This window comes from Borostomias antarcticus, assembly GCF_949987555.1.
Source record: "Borostomias antarcticus genome assembly, chromosome: 13".
Lineage (NCBI taxonomy): Eukaryota > Metazoa > Chordata > Actinopteri > Stomiiformes > Stomiidae > Borostomias > Borostomias antarcticus.
The window spans coordinates 5,909,592-5,924,151 of NC_140246.1; positions in this window are offsets into that span (position 1 = coordinate 5,909,592).

Here is a 14,560-nt window from a genome sequence, read left to right on the forward strand (position 1 = left end):
AGAGGCCCGCGGCCTGTGACCGGCGAGGGAGAACCCAGACAGATTGATCGGTTTTCGGTACAACGGCGGGCTCCGGCTGCTGCCCTGAACCCGGGGGGCGTGCGGGGGTAATGAAGGTGCGGGAAGAGGGAAGGTCGTTGGGGGGGCATGGCCGTCTGATGCCAATTTTTTTTTTTTGTCAGTAACAGGGAAGGGCAGGGAAGAATTTGTACATCTCTACTCTACTGGCTCTAATAGGTCAACTGTTTTATTTTGCTTCCCCCTGGAAAATTAGGTCAGTATATATGTAGGACAGTATATTCTCTCCCCCTTTTCTTTCTGTGAAGCGCATTAGAGTGTGTTGCCTTTGTACATGAAATGCACTATATAAATAAAGTATTGATTGATTGATTAATTGGTTGGTTGATTGATTGATTGATTGATTGATTGATTGATTGATGACACGTTCAGAGGAGGAGCATCTCAAAGACTCTAGGGGTGAAATAGACACTCGACACAAGGCCACCGATCAGCCCTGCTCCTGAAGCTATTTGACGCTATTGAGACGCGTCTGCGAGTTCGCTGGTCGGCTGCCCCTGATTGGTCGGAGTCGATGTAGTTGGACGTGCCGCAGTGCAGGCTGAAGGGGCTGGACAGAGGGTTGAGAGGGGGAGGAAGGAGAGAGAGAGAGAGATGACGGAGGAGTGTGCCAGTCACAGGGGAGAGGTTGTGTGTAAAGTGCGGCATGATGGGCGTGAATCACTTATTGACGAGCTGTCAGAGAGCACGAGGGGAGCAGGGAGCGAGAGGGTTTAAGGGGCATTGGTGTGGAGCAATACAGCTGAGTAGACGCTTTAGACAGACGGTTTCAAGAGAGAGGTGCGGCCCTGTGTGTGTGTGTGTGTGTGTGTGTGTGTGTGTGTGTGTGTGTGTGTGTGTGTGTGTGTGTGCGCGCTTGCGAGCGTGCGTGCGTGCATGTCTGTGTGTGTGTATCTTATCGTACATAATAATAGTCTGTGCGCATTTGTACTGTAGACACAGTATGTTGAAGTACTGAACAAGCACCACTCCAAAGCAGCCTGAAAGCATCTTCAATCTTTTGTTTGTCAAAAGTAGGCAGCAGCACTCGTAGATGCTAAAACAGGCGCACATAAACACAAATACCCACTCTGTTTAATGTTCACACAGACAAGCGAAGGGGTAGGGGGGGGGGGTGTTAGGTTTGACTCTGATCCAGAACTGAGGGAACAACGAGATAATGAGGGCTTGTGTCTGCGGCAGCGCCCTGTCTAAAACCGTCTCCCAATTAGAGCGCCGGAGTTACCGCAGGTACCCCCTTATCGCACCCTCTTTCATTTTTAGCCACCAGGGGAGGGGGGAGGGGGCGTGTGCTCTGGCAACCCACCAAGCGTGTGGGGGGAACGCGCTTGATATCTCAACAGCAGATCCCAAAACAAGTTCTCCTTGAACAACAAATAAGTACACATCGGCGCTGTGGGGGTGGGGTTAGTTATGAAACGGTTGTTTTTGTCAGCTGGCTCCACGCCGCGTGCCACAGTGCGGCTTACAGGCCGCCAGACGTACTTCTGGGAGCCGGAGTCGGACATCAGAGTTGTTCTAGAAGGAAGATTAAAGACTTCGAGATAGATCATGTTTTTTTTTATGAGTACGATTGGCAAAGGGTACCGAGGAGCTCGAGTTGTGTGTATTTGTGTGTGTGTGTGTGTGTGTGAGTCTGTTTGTGTGTGCGTTTGTGTGTCTGTGTGTGCGTGCTTGCGCGTGCGTGTGTGTGCACAGGTGCAACCGGTTATTTCAATCCCCATAATTGCAGAGCGCGGTGACGGCCGTTGTCTGCTCGTCACTGTGGACAGGGTGAACAAGGAGTCCTGGGTCCTAACTGCAGGTTCCCGTCTTCCGTGGCTGTAGAACAGTAATAATGGTGACAGCCACTGGCGGTTTGGTCCTTAAGGAGGTCAAGGTCATTTTTTCCGTTTCCATTTTGAAAGTGTACATCTTAAGCTTTCAGATGATGTGAAATATCTGAAGAAGATGTGCTTCTGTGAATGCTGATACTCCTGAAATCACTAAGCATAGAAAAGGGGCTTCAAAGACTCAGTATGACTATTTATAAGTGATCCTAAAACCTTTTATTATATTGAGTTTTATTGCAGACCTCAGGACCATAACTCCACTCTGTAGTGGTCACTAACTGTATGTCATTGGTTACCCTGCTGGTGACCCCCCCCGCCTCCCCTCCACACACACACACAGCACACACCCCGCTTCCTGTGACACCTCGAGAGGTCACTCTTCAGGGTGACCCACAGTGACACACTTTAGGCAGGTTCCTTCATCCTCTCCCCGGAGTGTGGAGTAAATGTGTGAGTAAGATTTGGTTCGGGCGCTTGGTTGATACGCCACTGGCGCGAAGCTACCATCTGCGGGCTTATGACTGAACGCCTCTAACGCCATCGAGCGTTCCGTCAGCGTTGCATCAACAATTGGGAACGTTGCTATTGTAATCAATGAGAGGTGCTACACCGCCCACGTCGCGTCAGCGTTGAGTTGCGTCCGATGGCTGCGTCCATAGTAAAAATTCGGCAAGATTTGATTTTTGACGGCGAACGCATGCGTCCACTCACATTATTTATTCGACTTCGGGTTCATTTCAAGAGCATAGAGCCACTTGTAGACTATGCCTACACTACTTCGAGGGGACATTTACAATAAACTGTTTCCACTGAGAGCAGGCACTGCCTTTCCACTTTTAAAAAGGGCTTTGAATTACGACTATAGGCTATGGTTATAATAATATAGTCTACAACATGTGGACTAGTTCCGACCTCGGGTAGGCTGTAGTGATTTGGAGGTCATTCTGTGGGGACTGCCTTTCATTTCATTGAAAAAGGCTTTACAGACTACACAGGCTACGGTTATAATTATAGTCTACAACCTGCGCAGTCCGACCTGCATATAGTGATTGAGGTCTTCTGAACTGTGATAGGCAAGAGATATAAAAATCCTCTCCAGCCGCCATAGGGCCTACATTTTCTACCATTTCACTTTAATTCCTATATGCCCAGGCATTTATATAATAAAGACAAGCAGGCCAGCGCCGCGCTGTATTTTTATCTGTGCTAGATTATGGTGATATTATATATGGCAATGCTGCAGCTACTGATCTGGTACCTCTAAACTCTGTATATCCCTCTGCTATTAGATTCATTACTGATGATAAATGTTATACACACCATTGTATCTTATATGACAGAGTTGGTTGGCCGTCTTTAGAAATGAGAAGAAAAATACATTGGTATCTCTTTATTTTCAAGGCTTTAACTGGAAAGCTGCCTCTATATCTCACATCAATGTTGAACTATTCTATAAATCCATATTCTACAAGGTCTATGGACTGGCTCACTTTACAGACCCCCTTTATGTCCTCTGACTTGGGTAAAGCTGCCTTTTCTGCACTGGCTCCAAGTTCTCTTTTTAAATAGTCACACTTCCTGAATATGGTCTCTTTAGAAGTATGGTAAATAACTTCTGTGTTTCAATCTGTGATTGTTTATGAAATGATGTATTTTCTTATATTTTTTCATTGATTATTCTTGTGCTCTATTATGTTGTTATAGACTTTTACATGTTGTTTTATCACTCAACGCACTTGTAAATGAGGATAACCTCAATGTGTTTTTGAGTATAAATAAAGGTTTGAATGAATGAATGAAAATGTAAGGGAGTGGCTCATAGACAACAAACTCTCACTGCATCTGGGAAAAATTGAGTCAATTCTGTTTGGTACCAAGGGCTAGCTAGCAGTCTAACCTGGTAGCAGGCTTGTACAGCCTCCACACAACCAACAGACCATGGGTGGGTTTATTCTATCATGGCTTTGTGACTGTGTCAATAAACACTTGAAAACCACATGTAAATCATCTTAATAAACAATATTTTGTATGTGAATCAGCACAGGTCCATGTCTTTAACCAATTCCATAGGTTTGATGATCAAAGGGAATTAAAAACCAGACAATAGGAGACACGCATAAAACCGAACACATGTACCATGCCCTTCCAGTCCAAGAGTGAACTATTACCAAAACCCAAGAAGCTATGTGGATTCTGTCCCTCCCGTTCCACTGAGTCTACAGAATAGGCTCAATCTGAGACGGCTCAGGTTTCAGCGAGCGGGGGCAGGGTCATGCACACTGCTCAGGTCCCTGGACTGGAGGTAGTTGGTCCGCCCAGGGGTGGTGGCGGGAATTACACCAACGGTACAGCCTGGTAGCAGGCCGGCCTGGTAGTGTACAGATGGCCCATATCCTGAAATATAACATAGCAAATTTCCGTCACATCAGACAATCTAAATGCTATGATTCTATCCTATCCTTCAAAGTCCAACATACACACACACACGCACATGTGAACATGCACAAACGCACACTCACACACACACACACACACACACACCGGACCACACTATTCTCAGAAAATCGTTTCATCACCAAACACCAGATCGTTAAACATTTATCTTTCATAACATCAATGTCTTGGGTCGAATCCAGCAGATTACAGCAGGCCGATTCCAAAATGTCTGCAAATTAGTTTTGGATTGAAGGGACAAACAAAGGATTACAATGTCATTTCACACACAGCAATCTCCTATGCCCCCCGCCCACCCACCCCCCCACCCCCCCACACACACATACACACCAATCCATGGCCGCCATTGTCAACTACACAATACATGACTAGCCAGAGACAGAAGAGAGGGATGGGGGGTAACAGACACTGAGAAGGACAAAAGAGAAATGTTCCTATAGGTGTGCAGAGAGACAAAAGCAGCCCGAGAGCAATGGAGAACGAGGGGCTAAGTGAAACTGAAGGGTGATAGTTAGGCGGACATAAATCATCGTCCCGCTGCTTTGCCAGAGCCCCTAAGGACCGAGCTTTGAGATCAGCCAAAGCGATATTAGATATCCGCCCTGGCGGCATCACCCGCCCACTCATCCTCCAGGTGCCAGCACTGAGACAGGTACCTACAGCGGCCACACTCCCCATTACTGTAACTCAAGTAGACGCGCTTTCTTGGAAGCCATTCACCGCAAACCCAGCCTTCTCTTATCGCTGCTATAGAAGTATTCCCAGGGGGGGCCGCTAGGAATTCTGTTGTTTTTTTCCCCCTAGTGAGGCCCCTTAAATGGCCGTCGGCGTCACGTTGCACCAGGGGAGGGGGGGGCAAATCGACTCAGCAGTTGAGCGATGTCCAATGTGTGTGTGTGTGCGCGCGTGTGTGCACTTCACGGACATGGACAGTGACCGAGCACGCCCACTTCCGTGGAACACACACACACACACACACACGCACACACCCGTCTATAGGGCAGTAAAACCTCATCTATCACTCCACAGTACCTATCCCTCCATCTCCAGACCGCACCATACATCACTCTATATCTCTCTGCCCATCAAAGTGTCACTCTCCCGTTTGACATACATCACTGTAGATCGAAATAAAGGCTATATATCACCACACACACACACACACACATTCACTATAACCGCAACCGGGGCCGTAAATTACCTCCACATGAAAGAGCTGAATCTCTAACGAGCAGAACGTGACAACCTCCCCCGGCGTAAAGTTTCCCTCATCATCATTGCGGCCGCGGCCTCCGTCTGAAACCCCATCGCTGGTTGAAACGCGCGGCTTCCAGGAACTGCACCCGATACGGGCAGGATGGGTGCTGCGCTGGGGGATAGGGTTCAGAGACAGAGGACACGGTCGGACGTATGGCCGCCGCGCCCCAGTCGATACCGTACCGTACGGTACAGCGCAGGACGGTGCTAACGCTGGGATATCTCTGCGGATTTATGTTCAGCTCTCTCTCCCGTCCCCCGCTCGCTGTCCCTCTCTCTCCCTCCCTCTCTCTCTCTCCCTCTTTCTCAGTTTCTCGCTCCAGGGTGACTTTGCAGTGTTACTCCGGGTCCCTGTGTGTGTGTGTGTGTGTGTGTGTGTGTGTGTAGCCTTGCTGAATCATGGAGGTAGCGAGGCTGATTGTTCCACCCTGGGGGGGGGGGTCAGTGGCCAAAGCCCAGAATAGGAGCCCTGGCCCGGGGCCTCACTGGCCTCGCTGGAGTCCCTCCAACAGTGGAGGGTCAGGAAGCACACACCCACACACACACTAACACACACTCACACACAGACACACAAACGCATAAACGCACACACACACATACACACACATACACACATACACACTGTACCAGGACAGTCGCATCCCCTTGTCCCCCGCCTCCCCTCAGCTTCTCGCCGTTTATCCTGTCGCCCTGGTGACCGTCCTCTCTATCACTCTCTCTCTCTCTCCCTCTCTCTCTCTCTTTCTCTCTCTCTGTCTGAGTGACGGGTAAAATGGAGAGCGCATCCACAGCTGACGGCTACTTAGCCAGCCAATCACGCACAGCAGAGATCAGGGTCTACAGCGAGGGAGGGGTGGGGAGGGGTGGAGAGAGAGAGCGAGAGAGAGAGAGAAGGTGGGTGAGAGAGAGAGAGGAAGAGAGGAGAGAGAGAGAGGGAGAGAGGAGAGAGAGCAAAAGAGAATGTGGGTTTTAACAGGAATAGAGGGCAGTGAGTCACACGACAGAACAGAGGGAGGGATTATCTTGTTTGTGTCGTGTGTGTGTGCGTGTTTGCGTGTGTGTGCATGTGTGTGTGTGTCTGTGTATGTGCGTGCGTGTGTGTGTGCCTGCGTGTGTGCATGTGTGTGTAGATGTTAAAGGATGGCCCTCAGACACAGTGGAGAGAGCACGCCTTTAGTTCCAGACAATCAGAGAACAGAGGGCGCGCGTCAGCTCTGTTTAACCTCAGCCCATCTGCAGTCCCTCTGTTCTCTGTACACACACACACACACACACACACACACACACACACAAGCACGTACACAAGCACACACACACAAACAGACAATCACACATTTAGACCTAGGGAGTCATTGTATTCAACACAAGTTCTACTCACAAAAGGACATGAATAAACACAATGAGTGTGTATGTTCCTTTGTGGGTAGATATTGTTTAGTGTGTGTGTGTGTGTGTGTGTGTGTGTGTGTGTGTGTGTGTGTGTGTGTGCGTGTTTGTGCGTGCGTGCGTGCGTGTGTGAGTTTGTGTACGCATGCGTCTGCAGGTTCTGTCTAAAAAACATGGTACAGCAGTAGTGACTAGCAAGTGCATTTTACCTCTGCTTTTTCCTTATGGGAGCAGATGGTGTTGAGCATGTTGGAGACAGCGTAGCTCAGGGCCAACAGCTCACTGTCTCTGGCTTGAGTAACGCAGAGCCACCCACAGAACCGCCCGACACTGACAACTTTGACAGCTGGGCTTTTTTGACACAATACAAACCTGAGATAGAAGATAGAATTGCGCTGAATATGTGTAAAGGTCAGAAGGTCAGCTGAAGGGAGAAGGAGCAAGAGAGAGAGGAGGGGAGGGGAGAGGTTTGGGAGGAGGAGAGGGAGGGAGGGAGGGAGGGAGGGAGGGAGGGAGGGAGGGAGTGGGAAGGAAGGAGTCTGAATGAAAGATCGGCACTGTAAGGCCAGTCTAGCCCACGGGGCTTAGAGCTGTCATGGTCAAATCTGTTTCCCTGTTTTTTCGTGATTGATTTCAGAGGAGCAATCTGTATGAATACACCCCCATCACCCAGCTCCAGCACCTGCCCGACCTCGCCAACACCGAACGACGGAGGAACAGAGAGAGAGGTGAGACGGGATGGCAAGAAAGAGAGAGAGAGAGAGAGAGAGAGAGAGAGAGAGAGAGAGAGAGAGAGAGAGAGAGAATGAGGAATAGAAGCGATGAATCAAAGAGACATGGACAGATGGAGGGAGGGAGGAAGGGAGGCTGGAGGGGAAGGCAAGGTGTGGAGGGAGAGATGAAGAAAACGACAGAAGAAAGGTAAAGAATACACCTGGGTAATGTAGTTTTCCAGTCACACGCTCCCTCTGAAAAGAGAAAGCTTGCTCCTGTGTTAACTGAGTTGACTAAGTAGGATGGCTGCGTTGTTGGAGCGTAATTGGAAAACGTCAGCCTGCTGATTGACGGGCTGGTGAATTAAAGTTTCAACCCTGTAAAGAAAAGTGTGTGTGTGTGTGTGTGTGTGTGTGTGTGTGTGTGTGTGTGTGTGTGTGTGTGTGTGTGTGTGTCTGTAGGAGTGTGTGTGTGCGTGTGTGGTATCAATCTGTGTGTGTGTGTGTGTGTTAAACAAATAAGCCATTAAAGATATGGCTCAAACTATTTTTCGCAAGCTAGTTCCGACCGCGCATTGTGATTGGCCAAAACGCATTCGGCGCCGTGCCAGTAACTTCAGTATGCCAACTGGCAAATCACTGGTAAAGGTGTCACCCCGTAAACACTGTCAGCTGGCGTAAAGAGTCTTATAATAACGCTAAACAATGGCGAACTATTTCAGATTGAGGATGTGAGGATGTCAAAAAGCAACGCAATTTAGTAAAATTGAACACTACAACCCCATATTGTTCCACAAAAAAAGTTATGCCGGTGCAGTGTTGTTGCATAAAAGCAATAACACACTCAAGCCGAGCAAGAAGTCAAGCTGCTCTCTTGTGCCTGGATAACACACTCCATCCCATGTGTTGTTGCTTTACTAATGTTTTTTGAGAAACAGAAAAAAAGGCATGAACACAGATATTTTCCAGCAACACAATTTGGAACCAACCCACCCACCACAGGACGTTCTAGAAGGCCGCGTTCGGCCTGTCCGGTTCCCCTCTGTCCATGCTGGTTCTGAGATGACTGAACACAGTGGTCTCAGGGCCCTGGTGAGAGGGAGTACCTGAACGTCTGCTGCCTGTGGCGCCCACACACTACAGGGTACACATAATGACTGCAGGGGTACATGACGGCCACACACACACACACACATGCACACACACAAATGACATATGGTGTGACCTAGGCCAGCGTGAGTACAGGGATTCCCCACTAGTGGCCAGGAGTGACAGACTGGCGTACATCGAGGGAACATATGGGCATTCTGTTTGAGAGGGCAACCCTTTACACCCCTCCTGATCGATGCACACACACACACACACACACACACACATACACACACATGCGCCACACGCTGGGCACTACGAGCAGGCCTGTGCCAAGTACCTCATTAAAACTTAAAGCCACACCGGACAGTCAATAACTCCGCTAATGGAGCCCCCCTCTCTCTCTCTCTCTCTCTCTCTCTCTCTCACACACACACACACACAGGTGTGGGGGGGGGGGCTTGGTTCACCACCCGGTAGGAGTCGTGAGTGAGCGGTGGGAGAAGATCGGAGGCGCTTCAGGAGGAGCTGAGGGGGAGGGGGGCGTGGAGTGCAGCTCGGACCCCCGGAGGACCGATGAGATCTCGTGGACCAGCCGGGGCGCCGGGGGGCCAACGGTCCCGGCAGAGCTGAGGTGACAGAACGGTACAGCTGAATTCCAAATCGCGCACTTAGGCGAAAGTGCAGAGCACTCGCGGCCTTGTGACCTTACATGCGCGTTCCCGCTAAGTCCACAAGGGCTCAGGGTAGTCCCAAAACGGAATTGCTCGGTCCAGAAGTGCGCCACTGCCGCCATTTTGCGCACTTTAACCGCACTTACCGAAAGTCCACAATTTCGCAGACTTAGGAGCAGAAAATACCCACAGTCCACCACGTCTCATGTGACACAGGGCTTGAGTGCATCCGAGTCATGATCCGAGTGCATCACACATAAATGATGACATTTGCCGATAACACAACATTGATCTTGAAATCCACATGCTGCAAACATATCCCACCCAACATAATTTAAAAATTATTATTAAATTAAAACAGACGTCAGTCGGTCAATTTGCAGAGCCGAGCGGAGAGCTGAGGAGCGCGTCAGAGCAGCCTCTGCGTCGGAGGGACGCGGCAGCCAATGAAAATGAAGTGGGAGGGGCATTGAGCTAAACTGGCTTGGGAATCGCTGGCACGCCGCTGGAAGTGCTGTCCCATTTAATTCACGGCCCTGCACCCTCTGGCCCTTGCAGCTGACGTCAATTAAGTGCTCAGGCCACAAGTGCGAGGGGCCGCAAGGGTGGTTTGCGCACTCAGATTGGGATTCAGCTTACGATCCAGGTCCTGCCGGTGCCTTTGGCAGTCCCCCGGGGTAAGCTGGCCTGACGAGATCTGGGATCCTACTGACATTCGCTTCTTGCTTTGGGTGACGCTTTCAGAGCTTAAGCTGGCTTACTGTATAGTCTCATCCTCACTACCTGGCTGGTGCGTGTGTGTGTGTGTGTGTGTGTCAATATGTGTGTGTCTGTATCAATGTGTGTGTGTCAATGTGTGTGTGTCTGTATCAATGTGTGTGTGTGTGTGTCTTGCACTCTGACTGTGGCCTCAGATGGCACCAGTGGGCTGAGAAGCTGGAGGTGGCAGCGAGGGGGCGGAGCTTTTCCTATCCCAGCGTCCCGTCTGTCTGGACCGTGGCAGCCTCGGCCAATCATCTCCCCTCTGCCATCGTCATGGACGATGCCAGTCAGCCGTGTCCATCAGAGCTTGACCCTGTCATGGAATTTAACACACAGTCTCAAGACTATTCAGATTCATATCTTTTCATCCCTGTTGTAATTTTAAACACCTCAACTCTCCCTCTTTGTAAATGTAAAACACCGCCTATCCTCCTCTCTTTGTTTAAGTCAGAAAGGCCACACCTTATGTCCTTCCGCCCTCCCTCAGACCTTTTGTTTTCTTTGTCTCTATTCAAAGCCATATTCAAAGTGAGTTTCATCCCACATTCCTTTCTTTCACTGTGTGATATCCGTCCCCTCACGATGACGCATAGACAACTCAGCCAATCAAATCCTAGAAAGACTTACCTGTGTTTTGACTGAATATAAGCCAGGGCAGAAGTGACTGACTTCACTTCTCTGACTAACCACCCTTGCTGTGTTTCTCAGGAAGTCCTTGCGGCTCGTATTGATTTTCACAATAAACCAGACTCAACCTTTTGAACGTATCTTGGTAAATCTTTTGACTAGACCAGTCTAAAATAACTATCACAACCCCCATGAAGGGAAGTGGCCCTCTCTCTCTCTATATATATATATCTCCCTCTCTTTCTCTCTCTTTCTTGCCCTCTCTCTCCTCCCTCCCTCCCTCTCTCTCTCTTACTCTCCCTCCCCCTCTCTCTCCTTCTCCCTCCCTCTCTCCCCTCCCTCCCTCTCTCTATGCTCCCTCCCCCTCTCTCTTTCTCTCTCTCTGTCTCTCTCTATCTCTGTCTCTCTCACTTCCTCTCTCTGTCTCTCTCTATCTCTGTCTCTCTTTCTCTTCTTCTCTTCTCTCTCTCCCAATCCCTCTCCCTGGCTTAGCTGTGTACTCACTGGCTGTGTAACCAGAGGTCTATTTGCCACTTCTATTCAATAAAATAATAATATTCCAGATCAAGCACACCCGGGACCAATTAAATATCTCATCTACATTTACCACACTGGGGCTATTTCAGACCTCTCCCTGTGTGTCAGCTGCAACCTCTCACACACTCCCTCTCTCCATCCCTCTATCCTTGTCTCTCTCTCCATCCCTCTATCCTTGTCTCTCTCTCTCTATCCCTCTATCCTTGTCTCTCTCTCCATCCCTCTATCCTTGTCTCTCTCTCTCTATCCCTCTATCCTTGTCTCTCTCTCTCCATCCCTCTATCCTTGTCTCTCTCTCTCTATCCCTCTATCCTTGTCTCTCTCTCCCTCTCCATCCCTCTATTCTCCTCGTCTTTTTCTCCACAACTCAATTCTCATCTCTCCCCATCCCTCACTCCCAGACTACCGCCTGAAAAGACCCACTTCCTGTCCTTTAGAAAATACATCATAAAGACCCTGTGTCATGGTAGAGAGAGAGAGAGAGAGGGAGAGAGAGAGAGAGAGAGAGAGAGAGAGAGGGAGGGAACATGTCCTGTTTATGACATGGATGAAGCTGTCGAATCCTGACAGGGAGTAAAGCGTGTGTACCTGGGCACGCTGCCCAAAACGCCAGGGAGACGCAGGCCTAGGTCTGCATACAAGCTGACACCCACACCCGCCCACACACACGCACACACACACACGCACACACACGCACACACACGCACACACACACACACACTCTCTCTTTCTCTAAAGCACACAGATAAGCATACAACTCGAAGCGCACACATTACTCAGAGAGATTGAGGGAGAGAGAGGGAGAGAGAGAGAGAGAGAGAGAGGGGTGAACCGTTTGGCACGCTGACTGCCCCTCCCTGTAAACGGAGCCGGGAAAGAGAGCGCGGAGTGTCGGACGCGGGCAGATGGCTGCTCTCTCTGCCCGGGCGCTGCACACTTGGACAGGTCTCTCCTCCAGAGTTTAGTATGCAGCCTGTAATTGTAGGTTCTGTATCTCGTCTGCTTCACCTTTTTTATTATTATTCATGTAGGAGTGAGAGAGAAAGAGAGAGAAATATAGAGATGGACATAGAGAGAGAGAGAGAGAGAGAGAGAGAGAGAGAGAAGTGAGGAGGAACGAGACACATCTCCATGATGGCTCGACATCCCCACGGGAAACCACAGCAAGCAGATGTCCCTTAGGGAGCGTGGTGTTGTCTTGTGTTTATGTTGTGTGGACGGTTTTGTTTTATCAGCCTAATCTTCTGTTTTATGTCTTCTGTTTATAGCGTGCATGGCTTCTTACAGGCCGCTGATAAAACGCTAGCGTCACTGGAAACGGCTGCCGGTCAACCGCCAAGTGAGGAGAAGGCACACGCACACACGCACACACACGCACGCACACACACGCACACTTGCTGGGGTTCAGAGTGAGACAACGTGGAGCCAGTTCAGCTTCTGAAATGCTGGCTTTCTGGATCACGCGTCTGACTTCAACCCACGCCATCCTGTCAGTAACTCTGCAAGTCTGCCGGTCCACATGGAGCTATACCTTTCTCTCTCGCGTCTCTCTCTCTTATCTCTCTCCTCTCTCTCTTCTCTCTCTTTTCTCTTCTCTCTCTTCTCCTTCTCTGTTGTGTCTCTCCTCTCTCTCAAATCAAAATAAATCAAACTTTATTTGTATAGCACAATTCATACACAGAGGCAACACAATGCGCTTTACAGAAAGCAATGGGGTGGGCATAGGTCCCACCCCTATTTATTCCAGAGGAAAGAAAAAAAACAGTTTCAGCCAGGGGTCAGAAAAGTAAGCTGGAAAAATTCTACCCCGACCTCTCTCAACGAGACGATTGAGCAAGCTCCTGGAAAATGTTTGTCCATTGGCTAAGAACATATACAGGGCAGTAAACATGTTCTAAATACTTCATATGAGAGACATGCCAAACAGTAGAGTGCACAAATAGTTACAGAGAAGTTGCCTACAGTACATGGTAGGATATTATGTGTTAGCTATCCCTGTATTTATATGCTATTAAAGTGAATCATATAACAAAGCACAGTAATCACTTAGCAGAACAGGCTCATAGAAAATGCTGCAAAGCTCTCTCTTCTCCCTCTCTTACTCTGACTTCATCCCTCCTCTCACCCACCCCTCTATGTCTCTGACTCATATCCATGTGTCTACATGGCAGGGATGGAGAGAGAGAGAAAGAGGGAGAGAGAGAGAAAAAATGTGTTTACCATCATCCAACAATTATACGATCTGTTTTAGTTACATATAAATATAATATATACATGTCATATACGTGTGCATGGAGAAGAGAGTGAGATAGGAAGAGAGAGAGAGAGACACAGACAGAGAGGAGGAACTAACTGAAGTTAATAGATTCTCTATTCACCAGCAAGACCTTGGTGTTTCTGAATCACAGTCTCTCACGCACACTGGGCTGATTGTAGAACGGCCTAATCTGCCCTATAGGAGGAGCCATTTTGGATAAAGGGGTATTAATAAACCCTGATTACGTACAGCAAGCCTGCCTTCCAATATATTTGAGGAGTGTTATATTCTTATTCATCGGCTGTTTGTGTCCAGATGGAAAAAGGCTTACCAGGAAATGAAGGCTGAGAGAGACGGTTTTAGACTTTGGCGTCGTGAGATTTTGGCGTGTGCGGTGACGTGCCACCTTCGGGGCGCCATCGGAGCGTGGAATATCTCTGACGTCTCGTACTCTGAGCGGCGTCAGATTGACGGCAGGTCTTGCGCCTGAACTCCTTCCCTTCCTAACCCACCTCGTCAACATCATCTCTCTTATCAGGCTGCTTTCCTGTCTGCTTTCAAGACTGCCAGGGTCACTCCTGAAGAAACCATCTCTCGACCCCTCTGACATCAAAAACTACAGAACGATTTCCCTTGCCTATCCTTTCTATCAAGACTTGGACACGTTACCTTTAACCAACTGTCTTCGTATCTCCACCACAACAACCTCCTGGACCCCCATCAGTCCGGGTTCAAGGCTGGCCACTCCACAGAGAGGGTAATCCTTGCAGTGACAGAGTCACTCCACGCTGCGAAAGCAAACTCTCACCTCTGTCCTGATACTCCTAGACCGGTCAGCAGCATTTGATATGATAGACCACCAGATCCTCCTCTCCACCCTCGAGGACAAAGGCG